The sequence below is a fragment of the Heterodontus francisci genome, chromosome 23, assembly GCF_036365525.1.
Source record: "Heterodontus francisci isolate sHetFra1 chromosome 23, sHetFra1.hap1, whole genome shotgun sequence".
In the NCBI taxonomy this organism is placed as follows: Eukaryota; Metazoa; Chordata; class Chondrichthyes; order Heterodontiformes; family Heterodontidae; genus Heterodontus; species Heterodontus francisci.
Window position 1 is genome coordinate 82,952,524 of NC_090393.1, and position 19,656 is coordinate 82,972,179.

Genomic DNA, 19,656 nt, shown 5'->3' on the forward strand with positions numbered 1-19,656 from the left:
GAGAGTGTCAGAGAGAGTCAGAGAGTGATAGAGAGTGATAGAGAGTGTCAGAGAGTGTCAGAGAGTGTCAGAGAGTGATAGAGAGTGATAGAGAGTGTCAGAGAGTGATAGAGAGTTTCAGAGAGTTTCAGAGAGTGTCAGAGAGTGATAGAGAGTGTCAGAGAGTGATAGAGAGTGTCAGAGAGTATCAGAGAGTGTCAGAGAGTGATAGTGAGTGTCTGAGAATGTCAGAGTGTGTCAGAGAGTGATAGAGAGTGATAGAGAGTTTCAGAGAGTGTCAGAGAGTGTCAGAGAGTGTCAGAGAGTGATAGAGAGTGATAGAGAGTGATAGAGAGTTTCAGAGAGTGTCAGAGAGTGATAGAGAGTGTCAGAGAGCGATAGAGAGTGATAAAGTGTTTCAGAGATTGTCAGAGAGTGTCAGAGAGTGATAGAGAGTGATAGAGAGTGATAGAGAGTTTCAGAGAGTGTCAGAGAGTGTCAGAGAGTGTCTGAGAGTGATAGAGAGTGACAGAGATTGTCAGAGTGTGTCAGAGAGTGTCAGAGTGTGTCTGAGAGTGTCAGAGAGTGTCAGAGAGTGTCAGAGAGTGATAGAGAGTGTCAGAGAGTGTCAGAGAGTGTCAGATAGTGATAGTGAGTGTCTGAGAGTGTCAGAGAGTGTCAGAGAGTGATAGAGAGTGATAGAGTGTTTCAGAGAGTGTCAGAGAGTGTCAGAGAGTTTCAGAGAGTGATAGAGAGTGATCGAGAGTGTCAGAGAGTGTCAGAGAGTTATAGAGAGTGTCTGAGAGTGTCAGAGAGTGATAGAGAGTGAAAGAGAGTGTCAGAGAGTGTCAGAGAGTGTCAGAGAGTGTCAGAGCGTGCCAGAGAGTGTCAGAGAGTGATAGAGAGTGTCAGAGAGTTTCAGAGAGTGTCAGAGAGTGTCTGAGAGTGTCAGATAGTGATAGTGAGTGTCTGAGAGTGTCAGAGAGTGTCAGAGAGTGTCAGAGAGTGATAGAGAGTGTCAGAGAGTGTCAGAGAGTGTCAGATAGTGATAGTGAGTGTCTGAGAGTGTCAGAGAGTGATAGAGAGTGTCAGAGAGTGCTAGAGAGTGTCAGAGAGTGTCAGATAGTGATAGTGAGTGTCTGAGAGTGTCAGAGAGTGTCAGATAGTGATAGTGAGTGTCTGAGAGTGTCAGAGAGTGTCAGAGAGTGATAGAGAGTGATAGAGTGTTTCAGAGAGTGTCAGAGAGTGTCAGAGAGTTTCAGAGAGTGATAGAGAGTGATCGAGAGTGTCAGAGAGTGTCAGAGAGTTATAGAGAGTGTCTGAGAGTGTCAGAGAGTGATAGAGAGTGAAAGAGAGTGTCAGAGAGTGTCAGAGAGTGTCAGAGAGTGTCAGAGCGTGCCAGAGAGTGTCAGAGAGTGATAGAGAGTGTCAGAGAGTTTCAGAGAGTGTCAGAGAGTGTCTGAGAGTGTCAGGGAGTGTCAGAGAGTGACAGTGAGTGTCTGAGAGTGTCAGAGAGTGTCAGAGAGTGTCAGAGCGTGCCAGAGAGTGTCAGAGAGTGATAGAGAGTGTCAGAGAGTGTCAGAGAGTGATAGTGAGTGTCAGAGAGTGATGGAGAGTGTCAGAGAGTGATAGAGAGTGTCAGAGAGTGATAGAGAGTGTCAGAGAGTGTCAGAGAGTGATAAAGAGTGATAGAGAGTGTCAGAGAGTGTCAGAGATTTTCAGAGAGTGATAGTGAGTGTCTGAGAGTGTCAGAGAGTGATAGAGAGTTTCAGAGAGTTTCAGAGAGTGTCAGAGAGTGTCAGAGAGTGATAGAGAGTGTCAGAGAGTGTCAGAGAGTGTCAGATAGTGATAGTGAGTGTCTGAGAGTGTCAGAGAGTGATAGAGAGTGTCAGAGAGTGCTAGAGAGTGTCAGAGAGTGTCAGATAGTGATAGTGAGTGTCTGAGAGTGTCAGAGAGTGTCAGATAGTGATAGTGAGTGTCTGAGAGTGTCAGAGAGTGTCAGAGAGTGATAGAGAGTGATAGAGTGTTTCAGAGAGTGTCAGAGAGTGTCAGAGAGTTTCAGAGAGTGATAGAGAGTGATCGAGAGTGTCAGAGAGTGTCAGAGAGTTATAGAGAGTGTCTGAGAGTGTCAGAGAGTGATAGAGAGTGAAAGAGAGTGTCAGAGAGTGTCAGAGAGTGTCAGAGAGTGTCAGAGCGTGCCAGAGAGTGTCAGAGAGTGATAGAGAGTGTCAGAGAGTTTCAGAGAGTGTCAGAGAGTGTCTGAGAGTGTCAGGGAGTGTCAGAGAGTGATAGTGAGTGTCTGAGAGTGTCAGAGAGTGTCAGAGAGTGTCAGAGAGTGTCAGAGCGTGCCAGAGAGTGTCAGAGAGTGATAGAGAGTGTCAGAGAGTGTCAGAGAGTGATAGTGAGTGTCAGAGAGTGATGGAGAGTGTCAGAGAGTGATAGAGAGTGTCAGAGAGTGATAGAGAGTGTCAGAGAGTGTCAGAGAGTGATAAAGAGTGATAGAGAGTGTCAGAGAGTGTCAGAGATTTTCAGAGAGTGATAGTGAGTGTCTGAGAGTGTCAGAGAGTGATAGAGAGTTTCAGAGAGTTTCAGAGAGTGTCAGAGAGTTTCAGAGAGTGTCAGAGAGTGTCTGAGAGTGTCTGAGAGTGTCAGAGAGTGATAGAGAGTGATAGAGAGTGTCAGAGATTGTCAGAGAGTGTCAGAGAGTGTCAGAGAGTGTCAGAGAGTGATAGAGAGTGATAGAGAGTGTCAGAGAGTGTCAGAGAGTGTCAGAGAGTGATAGAGAGTGATAGAGTGTTTCAGAGAGTGTCAGAGAGTGTCAGAGAGTTTCAGAGAGTGATAGAGAGTGATCGAGAGTGTCAGAGAGTGTCAGAGAGTTATAGAGAGTGTCTGAGAGTGTCAGAGAGTGATAGAGAGTGAAAGAGAGTGTCAGAGAGTGTCAGAGAGTGTCAGAGAGTGTCAGAGCGTGCCAGAGAGTGTCAGAGAGTGATAGAGAGTGTCAGAGAGTTTCAGAGAGTGTCAGAGAGTGTCTGAGAGTGTCAGGGAGTGTCAGAGAGTGATAGTGAGTGTCTGAGAGTGTCAGAGAGTGTCAGAGAGTGTCAGAGAGTGTCAGAGCGTGCCAGAGAGTGTCAGAGAGTGATAGAGAGTGTCAGAGAGTGTCAGAGAGTGATAGTGAGTGTCAGAGAGTGATGGAGAGTGTCAGAGAGTGATAGAGAGTGTCAGAGAGTGATAGAGAGTGTCAGAGAGTGTCAGAGAGTGATAAAGAGTGATAGAGAGTGTCAGAGAGTGTCAGAGATTTTCAGAGAGTGATAGTGAGTGTCTGAGAGTGTCAGAGAGTGATAGAGAGTTTCAGAGAGTTTCAGAGAGTGTCAGAGAGTTTCAGAGAGTGTCAGAGAGTGTCTGAGAGTGTCTGAGAGTGTCAGAGAGTGATAGAGAGTGATAGAGAGTGTCAGAGATTGTCAGAGAGTGTCAGAGAGTGTCAGAGAGTGTCAGAGAGTGATAGAGAGTGATAGAGAGTGTCAGAGAGTGTCAGAGAGTGTCAGAGAGTGATAGAGAGTGATAGAGAGTTTCAGAGAGTGTCAGAGAGTGTCTGAGAGTGTCAGAGAGTGTCAGAGAGTGATAGTGAGTGTCTGAGAGTGTCAGAGAGTGTCAGAGAATGTCTGAGAGTGATAGAGAGTGACAGAGATTGTCAGAGTGTGTCAGAGAGTGTCAGAGTGCGTCTGAGAGTGTCAGAGAGTGTCAGAGAGTGTCAGAGAGTGATAGAGAGTGTCAGAGAGTGTCAGATAGTGATAGTGAGTGTCTGAGAGTGTCAGAGAGTGATAGAGAGTGTCAGAGAGTGCTAGAGAGTGTCAGAGAGTGTCAGATAGTGATAGTGAGTGTCTGAGAGTGTCAGAGAGTGTCAGATAGTGATAGTGAGTGTCTGAGAGTGTCAGAGAGTGTCAGAGAGTGTCAGAGAGTGATAGAGAGTGATAGAGTGTTTCAGAGAGTGTCAGAGAGTGTCAGAGAGTGTCTGAGAGTTTCAGAGAGTGATAGAGAGTGATCGAGAGTGTCAGAGAGTGTCAGAGAGTGATAGAGAGTGTCTGAGAGTGTCAGAGAGTGATAGAGAGTGAAAGAGAGTGTCAGAGAGTGTCAGAGAGTGTCAGAGAGTGTCAGAGCGGGCCAGAGAGTGTCAGAGAGTGTCAGAGAGTGATAGAGAGTGTCAGAGAGTGTCAGAGAGTGCCAGAGAGTGATAGAAAGTGTCAGAGAGTGTCAGAGAGTGTCAGAGAGTGTCAGAGAGTGATAGAGAGTGTCAGAGAGTGTCAGAGAGGGTCAGAGAGTGATAGTGAGTGTCAGAGAGTGTCAGAGAGTGTCAGAGAGTGATGGAGAGTGCTAGAGAGTGCTAGAGAGTGTCAGAGAGTGTCAGAGAGTGATAGTGAGTGTCTGAGAGTGATATAGAGTGTCAGAGAGTGTCAGAGAGTGATAGAGATTGCTAGAGAGTGCTAGAGAGTGTCAGAGAGTGTCAGAGAGTGTCAGAGAGTGTCAGAGTGTCAGAGTGTGATAGTGAGTGTCAGAGAGTGTCAGAGAGTGATAGAAAGTGTCAGAGAGTGTCAGAGAGTGTCAGAGAGTGATAGTGAGTGTCAGAGAGTGTCAGAGAGAGTCAGAGAGTGATAGAGAGTGCTAGAGAGTGTCAGAGAGTGTCAGAGAGTGTCAGAGAGTGTCAGAGAGTGATAGAGAGTGATAGAGACTGTTAGAGAGTGATAGAGAGTTTCAGAGAGTTTCAGAGAGTGTCAGAGAGTGATAGAGAGTGTCAGCGAGTGATAGAGAATGATAGAGAGTGTCTGAGAATGTCAGAGTGTGTCAGAGAGTGTCAGAGAGTGATAGAGAGTGTCAGAGAGTGATAGAGAGTGATAGAGAGTTTCAGAGAGTGTCAGAGAGTGTCAGAGAGTGTCAGAGAGTGATAGAGAGTGATAGTGAGTGATAGAGAGTGTCAGAGAGTGTCAGAGATGATAGAGAGTGTCAGAGAGCGATAGAGAGTGTTAGAGAGTTTCAGAGAGTGTCAGAGAGTGTCAGAGAGTGTCAGAGAGTGGTAGAGAGTGATAGAGAGTTTCAGAGAGTGTCAGAGAGTTTCAGAGAGTGTCTGAGAGTGATAGAGAGTGACAGAGATTGTCAGAGTGTGTCAGAGATTGTCAGAGGGTGTCTGAGAGTGTCAGAGAGTGTCAGAGAGTGATAGAGAGTGTCAGAGAGTGTCAGATAGTGATAGTGAGTGTCTGAGAGTGATAGAGAGTGACAGAGATTGTCAGAGTGTGTCAGAGAGTGTCAGAGTGTGTCTGAGAGTGTCAGAGAGTGTCAGAGAGTGATAGAGAGTGTCAGAGAGTGTCAGAGAGTGTCAGATAGTGATAGTGAGTGTCTGAGAGTGTCAGAGAGTGTCAGATAGTGTCTGAGAGTGTCAGAGAGTGCTAGAGAGTGTCAGAGAGTGTCAGAGAGTGTCAGAGAGTGTCAGAGAGTGATGGAGAGTGCCAGAGAGTGTCAGAGAGTGTCAGAGAGTGTCAGAGAGTGATAGTGAGTGTCTGAGAGTGATAGAGAGTGTAAGAGAGTGTCAGAGAGTGCTAGAGAGTGATAGAGAGTGCTAGAGAGTGTCAGAGAGTGTCAGAGTGTGTCAGAGAGTGTCAGAGAGTGATAGAGAGTGTCAGAGAGTGATAGAGAGTGATAGAGAGTTTCAGAGAGTGTCAGAGAGTGTCAGAGAGTGTCAGAGAGTGATAGAGAGTGATAGAGAGTGATAGAGAGTTTCAGAGAGTGTCAGAGAGTGATAGAGAGTGTCAGAGAGCGATAGAGAGTGATAGAGAGTTTCAGAGAGTGTCAGAGAGTGTCAGAGAGTGTCAGAGAGTGATAGAGAGTGATAGAGAGTGATAGAGAGTTTCAGAGAGTGTAAGAGAGTTTCAGAGAGTGTCTGAGAGTGATAGAGAGTGACAGAGATTGTCAGAGTGTGTCAGAGTGTGTCAGAGTGTGTCTGAGAGTGTCAGAGTGTGTCAGAGAGTGATAGAGAGTGTCAGAGAGTGTCAGAGAGTGTCAGATAGTGATAGTGAGTGTCTGAGAGTGTCAGAGAGTGTCAGATAGTGTCTGAGAGTGTCAGAGAGTGCTAGAGAGAGTCAGAGAGTGTCAGAGAGTGTCAGAGAGTGTCAAAGAGTGATAGAGAGTGTCAGAGAGGGTCAGAGAGTGATAGTGAGTGTCAGAGAGTGTCAGAGAGTGATGGAGAGTGCTAGAGAGTGCTAGAGAGTGTCAGAGAGTGTCAGAGAGTGTCAGAGAGTGATAGTGAGTGTCTGAGAGTGATAGAGAGTGTAAGAGAGTGTCAGAGAGTGCTAGAGAGTGATAGAGAGTGCTAGAGAGTGTCAGAGAGTGTCAGAGAGTGTCAGAGAGTGTCAGAGAGTGATAGAGAGTGCTAGAGAGTGTCAGAGAGTGTCAGAGAGTGTCAGAGAGTGATAGTGAGTGTCTGAGAGTGTCAGAGAGTGATAGAGAGTGTCAGAGAGTGTCAGAGAGTGTCAGAGAGTGATAGTGAGTGTCAGAGAGTGTCAGAGAGTGTCAGAGAGTGATAGAGAGTGTCAGAGAGTGTCAGAGAGTGTCAGAGAGTGTCAGAGAGTGATAGAGAGTGTCAGAGAGTGTCAGAGAGTGTCAGAGAGTGATAGAGAGTGTCAGAGAGTGTCAGAGAGTGTCAGAGAGTGATAGTGAGTGTCAGAGAGTGTCAGAGAGTGTCAGAGAGTGATAGAAAGTGATATGAGTGTCAGAGAGTGATAGTGAGTGTCAGAGAGTGTCAGAGAGTGTCAGAGAGTGATAGAGAGTGTCAGAGAGTGTCAGAGAGTGTCAGAGAGTGATAGTGAGTGTCAGAGAGTGATAGTGAGTGTCAGAGAGTGATAGTGAGTGTCAGAGAGTGTCAGAGAGTGTCAGAGAGTGTCAGAGAGTGATAGAGAGTGTCAGAGAGTGTCAGAGAGTGATAGTGAGTGTCAGAGAGTGTCAGAGAGTGATAGTGAGTGTCAGAGAGTGTCAGAGAGTGATAGAGAGTGATAGTGAGTGTCAGAGAGTGTCAGAGAGTGTCAGAGAGTGATAGAGAGTGTCAGAGAGTGTCAGAGAGTGATAGTGAGTGTCAGAGAGTAATAGTGAGTGTCAGAGAGTGATAGTGAGTGTCAGAGAGTGTCAGAGAGTGTCAGAGAGTGTCAGAGAGTGATAGAGAGTGTCAGAGAGTGTCAGAGAGTGATAGTGAGTGTCAGAGAGTGTCAGAGAGTGTCAGAGAGTGATAGAGAGTGATAGTGAGTGTCTGAGAGTGTCAGAGAGTGTCAGAGAGTGATAGAGAGTGATAGAGAGTGTCAGAGAGTGTCAGAGAGTGATAGAGAGTTTCAGAGAGTGTCAGAGAGTGTCAGAGAGTGATAGAGAGTGATAGAGAGTGTCAGAGAGTGTCAGAGAGTGTCAGAGAGTGATAGAGAGTTTCAGAGAGTGTCAGAGAGTGTCAGAGAGTGTCTGAGAGTGTCAGAGAGTGTCAGAGAGTGTCAGAGAGTGATAGAGAGTGATAGAGAGTGTCAGAGAGTGTCAGAGAGTGTCAGAGAGTGTCAGAGAGTGATAGAGAGTGTCAGAGAGTGTCTGAGAGTGTCAGAGAGTGTCAGAGAGTGATAGAGAGTGATAGAGAGTGTCAGAGAGTGATATAGAGTGTCAGAGAGTGTCAGAGAGTGATAGAGAGTGTCAGAGAGTGTCAGAGAGTGATAGTGAGTGTCAGAGAGTGATAGTGAGTGTCAGAGAGTGTCAGAGAGTGATAGAGAGTGTCAGAGATTGTAAGAGAGTGTCAGAGAGTGATAGAGAGTGATAGACAGTTTCAGAGAGTGTCAGAGAGTGTCTGAGAGTGTCAGAGAGTGATAGAGAGTGATAGAGAGTGATAGAGAGTGTCAGAGAGTGTCAGAGATTTTCAGAGAGTGATAGTGAGTGTCTGAGAGTGTCAGAGAGTGATAGAGAGTTTCAGAGAGTGTCAGAGAGTGTCTGAGAGTGTCAGAGAGTGATAGAGAGTGATAGAGAGTGATAGAGAGTGTCAGAGATTGTCAGAGAGAGTCAGAGAGTGTCACAGAGTGTCAGAGAGTGATAGAGAGTGATAGAGAGTGTCAGAGAGTGTCAGAGAGTGTCAGAGAGTGATAGAGAGTGATAGAGTGTTTCAGAGAGTGTCAGAGAGTGTCAGAGAGTGTCAGAGAGTGATAGAGAGTGTCAGAGAGTGTCAGAGAGTGCCTGAGAGTGTCTGAGAGTGTCAGAGAGTGCTGGAGAGTGCCAGAGAGTGTCAGAGAGTGTCAGAGAGTGTCAGAGAGTGATAGAGAGTGATAGAGAGTGTCAGAGAGTGTCTGAGAGTGTCAGAGAGTGATAGAGAGTGCGAGAGAGTGTCAGAGAGTGTCAGAGAGTGATAGAGAGTGTCAGAGAGTGTCAGAGAGGGTCAGAGAGTGATAGTGAGTTTCAGAGAGTGTCAGAGAGTGATAGAAAGTGCTGGAGAGTGCTAGAGAGTGTCAGAGAGTGTCAGAGAGTGTCACAGAGTGTCAGAGAGTGATAGTGAGTGTCTGAGAGTGATAGAGAGTGTCAGAGAGTGTCAGAGAGTGATAGAGAGTGATAGAGAGTTTCAGAGAGTGTCAGAGAGTGTCTGAGAGTGTCAGAGAGTGATAGAGAGTGCTAGAGAGTGTCAGAGAGTGTCAGAGTGTGTCAGAGAGTGTCAGAGAGTGATAGTGAGTGTCAGAGAGTGCTAGAGAGTGCTAGAGAGTGTCAGAGAGTGTCAGAGAGTGTCAGAGAGTGATAGTGAGTGTCAGAGAGTGTCAGAGAGTGATTGAGAGTGCTAGAGAGTGCTAGAGAGTGTCAGAGAGTGTCGGAGAGTGTCAGAGAGTGATCGTGAGTGTCAGAGAGTGTCAGAGAGTGTCAGAGAGTGATAGAGAGTGTCAGAGAGTGTCAGAGAGTGTCAGAGAGTGATAGTGAGTGTCAGAGAGTGTCAGAGAGAGTCAGAGAGTGATAGAGAGTGCTAGAGAGTGTCAGAGAGTGTCAGAGAGTGTCAGAGAGTGATAGAGAGTGATAGAGAGTGTCAGAGAGTGATAGAGAGTTTCAGAGAGTTTCAGAGAGTGTCAGAGAGTGATAGAGAGTGTCAGAGAGTGATAGAGAGTGTCAGAGAGTATCAGAGAGTGTCAGAGAGTGATAGTGAGTTTCTGAGAATGTCAGAGTGTGTCAGAGAGTGTCAGAGAGTGATAGAGAGTGATAGAGAGTTTCAGAGAGTGTCAGAGAGTGTCAGAGAGTGTCAGAGAGTGATAGAGAGTGATAGAGAGTGATAGAGAGTTTCAGAGAGTGTCAGAGAGTGATAGAGAGTGTCAGAGAGCGATAGAGAGTGATAAAGTGTTTCAGAGATTGTCAGAGAGTGTCAGAGAGTGATAGAGAGTGATAGAGAGTGATAGAGAGTTTCAGAGAGTGTCAGAGAGTGTCAGAGAGTGTCTGAGAGTGATAGAGAGTGACAGAGATTGTCAGAGAGTGTCTGAGAGTGATAGAGAGTGACAGAGATTATCAGAGTGTGTCAGAGAGTGTCAGAGTGTGTCTGAGAGTGTCAGAGAGTGTCAGAGAGTGTCAGAGAGTGATAGAGAGTGTCAGAGAGTGTCAGAGAGTGTCAGATAGTGATAGTGATTGTCTGAGAGTGTCAGAGAGTGATAGAGAGTGTCAGAGAGTGCTAGAGAGTGTCAGAGAGTGTCAGATAGTGATAGTGAGTGTCTGAGAGTGTCAGAGAGTGTCAGATAGTGATAGTGAGTGTCTGAGAGTGTCAGAGAGTGTCAGAGAGTGATAGAGAGTGATAGAGTGTTTCAGAGAGTGTCAGAGAGTGTCAGAGAGTTTCAGAGAGTGATAGAGAGTGATCGAGAGTGTCAGAGAGTGTCAGAGAGTTATAGAGAGTGTCTGAGAGTGTCAGAGAGTGATAGAGAGTGAAAGAGAGTGTCAGAGAGTGTCAGAGAGTGTCAGAGAGTGTCAGAGCGTGCCAGAGAGTGTCAGAGAGTGATAGAGAGTGTCAGAGAGTTTCAGAGAGTGTCAGAGAGTGTCTGAGAGTGTCAGGGAGTGTCAGAGAGTGATAGTGAGTGTCTGAGAGTGTCAGAGAGTGTCAGAGAGTGTCAGAGCGTGCCAGAGAGTGTCAGAGAGTGATAGAGAGTGTCAGAGAGTGTCAGAGAGTGATAGTGAGTGTCAGAGAGTGATGGAGAGTGTCAGAGAGTGATAGAGAGTGTCAGAGAGTGATAGAGAGTGTCAGAGAGTGTCAGAGAGTGATAAAGAGTGATAGAGAGTGTCAGAGAGTGTCAGAGATTTTCAGAGAGTGATAGTGAGTGTCTGAGAGTGTCAGAGAGTGATAGAGAGTTTCAGAGAGTTTCAGAGAGTGTCAGAGAGTTTCAGAGAGTGTCAGAGAGTGTCTGAGAGTGTCTGAGAGTGTCAGAGAGTGATAGAGAGTGATAGAGAGTGTCAGAGATTGTCAGAGAGTGTCAGAGAGTGTCAGAGAGTGTCAGAGAGTGATAGAGAGTGATAGAGAGTGTCAGAGAGTGTCAGAGAGTGTCAGAGAGTGATAGAGAGTGATAGAGAGTTTCAGAGAGTGTCAGAGAGTGTCTGAGAGTGTCAGAGAGTGTCAGAGAGTGATAGTGAGTGTCTGAGAGTGTCAGAGAGTGTCAGAGAGTGTCTGAGAGTGATAGAGAGTGACAGAGATTGTCAGAGTGTGTCAGAGAGTGTCAGAGTGCGTCTGAGAGTGTCAGAGAGTGTCAGAGAGTGTCAGAGAGTGATAGAGAGTGTCAGAGAGTGTCAGATAGTGATAGTGAGTGTCTGAGAGTGTCAGAGAGTGATAGAGAGTGTCAGAGAGTGCTAGAGAGTGTCAGAGAGTGTCAGATAGTGATAGTGAGTGTCTGAGAGTGTCAGAGAGTGTCAGATAGTGATAGTGAGTGTCTGAGAGTGTCAGAGAGTGTCAGAGAGTGTCAGAGAGTGATAGAGAGTGATAGAGTGTTTCAGAGAGTGTCAGAGAGTGTCAGAGAGTGTCTGAGAGTTTCAGAGAGTGATAGAGAGTGATCGAGAGTGTCAGAGAGTGTCAGAGAGTGATAGAGAGTGTCTGAGAGTGTCAGAGAGTGATAGAGAGTGAAAGAGAGTGTCAGAGAGTGTCAGAGAGTGTCAGAGAGTGTCAGAGCGGGCCAGAGAGTGTCAGAGAGTGATAGAGAGTGTCAGAGAGTGTCAGAGAGTGATAGTGAGTGTCAGAGAGTGATGGAGAGTGTCAGAGAGTGATAGAGAGTGTCAGAGAGTGATAGAGAGTGTCAGAGAGTGTCAGAGAGTGATAAAGAGTTTCAGAGAGTGTCATTGAGTGTCAGAGAGTGTCAGAGAGTGATAGAGAGTGATAGTGAGTGATAGAGAGTTTCAGAGAGTGTCAGAGAGTGATAGAGAGTGTCAGAGAGCGATAGAGAGTGTTAGAGAGTTTCAGAGAGTGTCAGAGAGTGTCAGAGAGTTTCAGAGAGTGTCAGAGAGTGTCTGAGAGTGTCAGAGAGTGATAGAGAGTGATAGAGAGTGTCAGAGATTGTCAGAGAGTGTCAGAGAGTGTCAGAGAGTGTCAGAGAGTGATAGAGAGTGATAGAGAGTGTCAGAGAGTGTCAGAGAGTGTCAGAGAGTGATAGAGAGTGATAGAGAGTTTCAGAGAGTGTCAGAGAGTGTCTGAGAGTGTCAGAGAGTGTCAGAGAGTGATAGTGAGTGTCTGAGAGTGTCAGAGAGTGTCAGAGAGTGTCTGAGAGTGATAGAGAGTGACAGAGATTGTCAGAGTGTGTCAGAGAGTGTCAGAGTGCGTCTGAGAGTGTCAGAGAGTGTCAGAGAGTGTCAGAGAGTGATAGAGAGTGTCAGAGAGTGTCAGATAGTGATAGTGAGTGTCTGAGAGTGTCAGAGAGTGATAGAGAGTGTCAGAGAGTGCTAGAGAGTGTCAGAGAGTGTCAGATAGTGATAGTGAGTGTCTGAGAGTGTCAGAGAGTGTCAGATAGTGATAATGAGTGTCAGAGAGTGTCGGAGAGTGTCAGAGAGTGTCAGAGAGTGATAGTGAGTGTCAGAGAGTGTCAGAGAGTGTCAGAGAGTGATAGAGAGTGCTAGAGAGTGTCAGAGAGTGTCAGAGAGTGTCAGAGAGTGTCAGAGAGTGATAGAGAGTGATAGAGACTGTTAGAGAGTGATAGAGAGTTTCAGAGAGTTTCAGAGAGAGTCAGAGAGTGATAGAGAGTGTCAGCGAGTGATAGAGAGTGATAGAGAGTGTCTGAGAATGTCAGAGTGTGTCAGAGAGTGTCAGAGAGTGATAGAGAGTGTCAGAGAGCGATAGAGAGTGATAGAGAGTTTCAGAGAGTGTCAGAGAGTGTCAGAGAGTGTCAGAGAGTGATAGAGAGTGATAGTGAGTGATAGAGAGTTTCAGAGAGTGTCAGAGAGTGATAGAGAGTGTCAGAGAGCGATAGAGAGTGTTAGAGAGTTTCAGAGAGTGTCAGAGAGTGTCAGAGAGTTTCAGAGAGTGTCAGAGAGTGTCTGAGAGTGTCAGAGAGTGATAGAGAGTGATAGAGAGTGTCAGAGATTGTCAGAGAGTGTCAGAGAGTGTCAGAGAGTGTCAGAGAGTGATAGAGAGTGATAGAGAGTGTCAGAGAGTGTCAGAGAGTGTCAGAGAGTGATAGAGAGTTTCAGAGAGTGTCAGAGAGTGTCTGAGAGTGTCAGAGAGTGTCAGAGAGTGATAGTGAGTGTCTGAGAGTGTCAGAGAGTGTCAGAGAGTGTCTGAGAGTGATAGAGAGTGACAGAGATTGTCAGAGTGTGTCAGAGAGTGTCAGAGTGCGTCTGAGAGTGTCAGAGAATGTCAGAGAGTGTCAGAGAGTGATAGAGAGTGTCAGAGAGTGTCAGATAGTGATAGTGAGTGTCTGAGAGTGTCAGAGAGTGATAGAGAGTGTCAGAGAGTGCTAGAGAGTGTCAGAGAGTGTCAGATAGTGATAGTGAGTGTCTGAGAGTGTCAGAGAGTGTCAGATAGTGATAGTGAGTGTCTGAGAGTGTCAGAGAGTGTCAGAGAGTGTCAGAGAGTGATAGAGAGTGATAGAGTGTTTCAGAGAGTGTCAGAGAGTGTCAGAGAGTGTCTGAGAGTTTCAGAGAGTGATAGAGAGTGATCGAGAGTGTCAGAGAGTGTCAGAGAGTGATAGAGAGTGTCTGAGAGTGTCAGAGAGTGATAGAGAGTGAAAGAGAGTGTCAGAGAGTGTCAGAGTGTGCCAGAGAGTGTCAGAGAGTGATAGAGAGTGTCAGAGAGTGTCAGAGAGTGATAGTGAGTGTCAGAGAGTGATGGAGAGTGTCAGAGAGTGATAGAGAGTGTCAGAGAGTGATAGAGAGTGTCAGAGAGTGTCAGAGAGTGATAAAGAGTGATAGAGAGTGTCAGAGCGTGTCAGAGATTTTCAGAGAGTGATAGTGAGTTTCTGAGAGTGTCAGAGAGTGATAGAGAGTTTCAGAGAGTTTCAGAGAGTGTCAGAGAGTTTCAGAGAGTGTCAGAGAGTGTCTGAGAGTGTCAGAGAGTGATAGAGAGTGATAGAGAGTGTCAGAGATTGTCAGAGAGAGTCAGAGAGTGTCAGAGAGTGTCAGAGAGTGATAGAGAGTGATAGAGAGTGTCAGAGAGTGTCAGAGAGTGTCAGAGAGTGATAGAGAGTGATAGAGAGTGTCAGAGAGTGTCAGAGAGTGATAGAGAGTGATAGAGAGTGATAGAAAGTGTCAGAGAGTGTCTGAGAGTTTCAGAGAGTGATAGAGAGTGATCGAGAGTGTCAGAGAGTGTCAGAGAGCAATAGAGAGTGTCTGAGAGTGTCAGAGAGTGATAGAGAGTGCTAGAGAGTGCTAGAGAGTGTCAGAGAGTGTCAGAGAGTGTCAGAGAGTGTCAGAGTGTCAGAGTGTGATAGTGAGTGATAGAAAGTGTCAGAGAGTGTCAGAGAGTGTCAGAGAGTGTCAGAGTGATAGTGAGTGTCAGAGAGTGTCAGAGAGAGTCAGAGAGTGATAGAGAGTGCTAGAGAGTGTCAGAGAGTGTCAGAGAGTGTCAGAGAGTGATAGAGAGTGATAGAGACTGTTAGAGAGTGATAGAGAGTTTCAGAGAGTTTCAGAGAGTGTCAGAGAGTGATAGAGAGTGTCAGCGAGTGATAGAGAGTGATAGAGAGTGTCTGAGAATGTCAGAGTGTGTCAGAGAGTGTCAGAGAGTGATAGAGAGTGTCAGAGAGCGATAGAGAGTGATAGAGAGTTTCAGAGAGTGTCAGAGAGTGTCAGAGAGTGTCAGAGAGTGATAGAGAGTGATAGTGAGTGATAGAGAGTTTCAGAGAGTGTCAGAGAGTTTCAGAGAGTGTCTGAGAGTGATAGAGAGTGACAGAGATTGTCAGAGTGTGTCAGAGATTGTCAGAGTGTGTCTGAGAGTGTCAGAGAGTGTCAGAGAGTGATAGAGAGTGTCAGAGAGTGTCAGAGAGTGTCAGAGAGTGTCAGATAGTGATAGTGAGTGTCTGAGAGTGATAGAGAGTGACAGAGATTGTCAGAGTGTGTCAGAGAGTGTCAGAGTGTGTCTGAGAGTGTCAGAGAGTGTCAGAGAGTGATAGAGAGTGTCAGAGAGTTTCAGAGTGTGTCAGAGATTGTCAGAGTGTGTCTGAGAGTGTCAGAGAGTGTCAGAGAGTGATAGAGAGTGTCAGAGAGTGTCAGAGAGTGTCAGAGAGTGTCAGATAGTGATAGTGAGTGTCTGAGAGTGATAGAGAGTGACAGAGATTGTCAGAGTGTGTCAGAGAGTGTCAGAGTGTGTCTGAGAGTGTCAGAGAGTGTCAGAGAGTGATAGAGAGTGTCAGAGAGTTTCAGAGAGTGTCAGATAGTGATAGTGAGTGTCTGAGAGTGTCAGAGAGTGTCAGATAGTGTCTGAGAGTGTCAGAGAGTGCTAGAGAGTGTCAGAGAGTGTCAGAGAGTGTCAGAGAGTGTCAGAGAGTGATAGAGAGTGTCAGAGAGGGTCAGAGAGTGATAGTGAGTGTCAGAGAGTGTCAGAGAGTGTCAGAGAGTGATGGAGAGTGCTAGAGAGTGCTAGAGAGTGTCAGAGAGTGTCAGAGAGTGATAGTGAGTGTCTGAGAGTGATAGAGAGTGTAAGAGAGTGTCAGAGAGTGCTAGAGTGTGATAGAGAGTGCTAGAGAGTGTCGGAGAGTGTCAGAGAGTGTCAGAGAGTGATAGAGAGTGTCAGAGAGTGATAGAGAGTGATAGAGAGTTTCAGAGAGTGTCAGAGAGTGTCAGAGAGTGATAGAGAGTGATAGAGAGTGATAGAGAGTTTCAGAGAGTGTCAGAGAGTGATAGAGAGTGTCAGAGAGAGATAGAGAGTGATAGAGATGTTTCAGAGAGTGTCAGATAGTGTCAGAGAGTGTCAGAGAGTGATAGAGAGTGATAGAGAGTGATAGAGAGTTTCAGAGAGTGTAAGAGAGTTTCAGAGAGTGTCTGAGAGTGATAGAGAGTGACAGAGATTGTCAGAGTGTGTCAGAGTGTGTCAGAGTGTGTCTGAGAGTGTCAGAGAGTGTCAGAGAGTGTCAGAGAGTGAAAGAGAGTGTCAGAGAGTGTCAGAGAGTGTCAGATAGTGATAGTGAGTGTCTGAGAGTGTCAGAGAGTGTCAGATAGTGTCTGAGAGTGTCAGAGAGTGCTAGAGAGTGTCAGAGAGTGTCAGAGAGTGTCAAAGAGTGTCAAAGAGTGCTAGAGAGTGTCAGAGACGGTCAGAGAGTGATAGTGAGTGTCAGAGAGTGTCAGAGAGTGTCAGAGAGTGATGGAGAGTGATGGAGAGTGCTAGAGAGTGCTAGAGAGTGTCAGAGAGTTTCAGAGAGTGTCAGAGAGTGATAGTGAGTGTCTGAGAGTGATAGAGAGTGTAAGAGAGTGTCAGAGAGTGCTAGAGAGTGATAGAGAGTGCTAGAGAGTGTCAGAGAGTGTCAGAGAGTGTCAGAGAGTGTCAGAGAGTGATAGAGAGTGCTAGAGAGTGTCAGAGAGTGTCAGAGAGTGATAGTGAGTGTCTGAGAGTGTCAGAGAGTGATAGAGAGTGTCAGAGAGTGTCAAAGAGTGTCAGAGAGTGATAGTGAGTGTCAGAGAGTGTCAGAGAGTGTCAGAGAGTGATAGAGAGTGTCAGAGAGTGTCAGAGAGTGTCAGAGAGTGATAGAGAGTGTCAGAGAGTGTCAGAGAGTGTCAGAGAGTGATAGAGAGTGTCAGAGAGTGTCAGAGAGTGATAGTGAGTGTCAGAGAGTGTCAGAGAGTGTCAGAGAGTGATAGAAAGTGATAGTGAGTGTCAGAGCGTGATAGTGAGTGTCAGAGAGTGTCAGAGAGTGTCAGAGAGTGATAGAGAGTGTCAGAGAGTGTCAGAGAGTGTCAGAGAGTGTCAGAGAGTGATAGAGAGTGTCAGAGAGTGTCAGAGAGTGTCAGAGAGTGATAGAGAGTGTCAGAGAGTGTCAGAGATTGTCAGAGAGTGATAGAGATTGTCAGAGAGTGTCAGAGAGTGTCAGAGAGTGTCAGAGAGTGATAGTGAGTGTCAGAGAGTGTCAGAGAGTGTCAGAGAGTGATTGAAAGTGATAGTGAGTGTCAGAGAGTGATAGTGAGTGTCAGAGAGTGTCAGAGAGTGTCAGAGAGTGATAGAGAGTGTCAGAGAGTGTCAGAGAGTGTCAGAGAGTGATAGTGAGTGTCAGAGAGTGATAGTGAGTGTCAGAGAGTGATAGTGAGTGTCAGAGAGTGTCAGAGAGTGTCAGAGAGTGTCAGAGAGTGATAGAGAGTGTCAGAGAGTGTCAGAGAGTGATAGTGAGTGTCTGAGAGTGTCAGAGAGTGATAGAGAGTGTCAGAGAGTGTCAGACAGTGTCAGAGAGTGATAGTGAGTGTCAGAGAGTGTCAGAGAGTGTCAGAGAGTGATAGAGAGTGTCTGAGAGTTTCAGAGAGTGATAGAGAGTGATCGAGAGTGTCAGAGAGTGTCAGAGAGTGATAGAGAGTGTCTGAGAGTGTCAGAGAGTGATAGAGAGTGAAAGAGAGTGTCAGAGAGTGTCAGAGAGTGTCAGAGAGTGTCAGAGCGGGCCAGAGAGTGTCAGAGAGTGATAGAGAGTGTCAGAGAGTGTCAGAGAGTGATAGTGAGTGTCAGAGAGTGATGGAGAGTGTCAGAGAGTGATAGAGAGTGTCAGAGAGTGATAGAGAGTGTCAGAGAGTGTCAGAGAGTGATAAAGAGTTTCAGAGAGTGTCAGAGAGTGTCAGAGAGTGTCAGAGAGTGATAGAGAGTGATAGTGAGTGATAGAGAGTTTCAGAGAGTGTCAGAGAGTGATAGAGAGTGTCAGAGAGCGATAGAGAGTGTTAGAGAGTTTCAGAGAGTGTCAGAGAGTGTCAGAGAGTTTCAGAGAGTGTCAGAGAGTGTCTGAGAGTGTCAGAGAGTGATAGAGAGTGATAGAGAGTGTCAGAGATTGTCAGAGAGTGTCAGAGAGTGTCAGAGAGTGTCAGAGAGTGATAGAGAGTGATAGAGAGTGTCAGAGAGTGTCAGAGAGTGTCAGAGAGTGATAGAGAGTGATAGAGAGTTTCAGAGAGTGTCAGAGAGTGTCTGAGAGTGTCAGAGAGTGTCAGAGAGTGATAGTGAGTGTCTGAGAGTGTCAGAGAGTGTCTGAGAGTGATAGAGAGTGACAGAGATTGTCAGAGTGTGTCAGAGAGTGTCAGAGTGCGTCTGAGAGTGTCAGAGAGTGTCAGAGAGTGTCAGAGAGTGATAGAGAGTGTCAGAGAGTGTCAGATAGTGATAGTGAGTGTCTGAGAGTGTCAGAGAGTGATAGAGAGTGTCAGAGAGTGCTAGAGAGTGTCAGAGAGTGTCAGATAGTGATAGTGAGTGTCTGAGAGTGTCAGAGAGTGTCAGATAGTGAGTGTCAGAGAGTGTCGGAGAGTGTCAGAGAGTGTCAGAGAGTGATAGTGAGTGTCAGAGAGTGTCAGAGAGTGTCAGAGAGTGATAGAGAGTGCTAGAGAGTGTCAGAGAGTGTCAGAGAGTGTCAGAGAGTGTCAGAGAGTGATAGAGAGTGATAGAGACTGTTAGAGAGTGATAGAGAGTTTCAGAGAGTTTCAGAGAGAGTCAGAGAGTGATAGAGAGTGTCAGCGAGTGATAGAGAGTGATAGAGAGTGTCTGAGAATGTCAGAGTGTGTCAGAGAGTGTCAGAGAGTGATAGAGAGTGTCAGAGAGCGATAGAGAGTGATAGAGAGTTTCAGAGAGTGTCAGAGAGTGTCAGAGAGTGTCAGAGAGTGATAGAGAGTGATAGTGAGTGATAGAGAGTTTCAGAGAGTGTCAGAGAGTGATAGAGAGTGTCAGAGAGCGATAGAGAGTGTTAGAGAGTTTCAGAGAGTGTCAGAGAGTGTCAGAGAGTTTCAGAGAGTGTCAGAGAGTGTCTGAGAGTGTCAGAGAGTGATAGAGAGTGATAGAGAGTGTCAGAGATTGTCAGAGAGTGTCAGAGAGTGTCAGAGAGTGTCAGAGAGTGATAGAGAGTGATAGAGAGTGTCAGAGAGTGTCAGAGAGTGTCAGAGAGTGATAGAGAGTGATAGAGAGTTTCAGAGAGTGTCAGAGAGTGTCTGAGAGTGTCAGAGAGTGTCAGAGAGTGATAGTGAGTGTCTGAGAGTGTCAGAGAGTGTCAGAGAGTGTCTGAGAGTGATAGAGAGTGACAGAGATTGTCAGAGTGTGTCAGAGAGTGTCAGAGTGCGTCTGAGAGTGTCAGAGAGTGTCAGAGAGTGTCAGAGAGTGATAGAGAGTGTCAGAGAGTGTCAGATAGTGATAGTGAGTGTCTGAGAGTGTCAGAGAGTGATAGAGAGTGTCAGAGAGTGCTAGAGAGTGTCAGAGAGTGTCAGATAGTGATAGTGAGTGTCTGAGAGTGTCAGAGAGTGTCAGATAGTGATAGTGAGTGTCTGAGAGTGTCAGAGAGTGTCAGAGAGTGTCAGAGAGTGATAGAGAGTGATAGAGTGTTTCAGAGAGTGTCAGAGAGTGTCAGAGAGTGTCTGAGAGTTTCAGAGAGTGATAGAGAGTGATCGAGAGTGTCAGAGAGTGTCAGAGAGTGATAGAGAGTGTCTGAGAGTGTCAGAGAGTGATAGAGAGTGAAAGAGAGTGTCAGAGAGTGTCAGAGAGTGTCAGAGTGTGCCAGAGAGTGTCAGAGAGTGATAGAGAGTGTCAGAGAGTGTCAGAGAGTGATAGTGAGTGTCAGAGAGTGATGGAGAGTGTCAGAGAGTGATAGAGAGTGTCAGAGAGTGATAGAGAGTGTCAGAGAGTGTCAGAGAGTGATAAAGAGTGATAGAGAGTGTCAGAGCGTGTCAGAGATTTTCAGAGAGTGATAGTGAGTTTCTGAGAGTGTCAGAGAGTGGTAGAGAGTTTCAGAGAGTTTCAGAGAGTGTCAGAGAGTTTCAGAGAGTGTCAGAGAGTGTCTGAGAGTGTCAGAGAGTGATAGAGAGTGATAGAGAGTGTCAGAGATTGTCAGAGAGAGTCAGAGAGTGTCAGAGAGTGTCAGAGAGTGATAGAGAGTGATAGAGAGTGTCAGAGAGTGTCAGAGAGTGTCAGAGAGTGATAGAGAGTGATAGAGAGTGTCAGAGAGTGTCAGAGAGTGATAGAGAGTGATAGAGAGTGATAGAAAGTGTCAGAGAGTGTCTGAGAGTTTCAGAGAGTGATAGAGAGTGATCGAGAGTGTC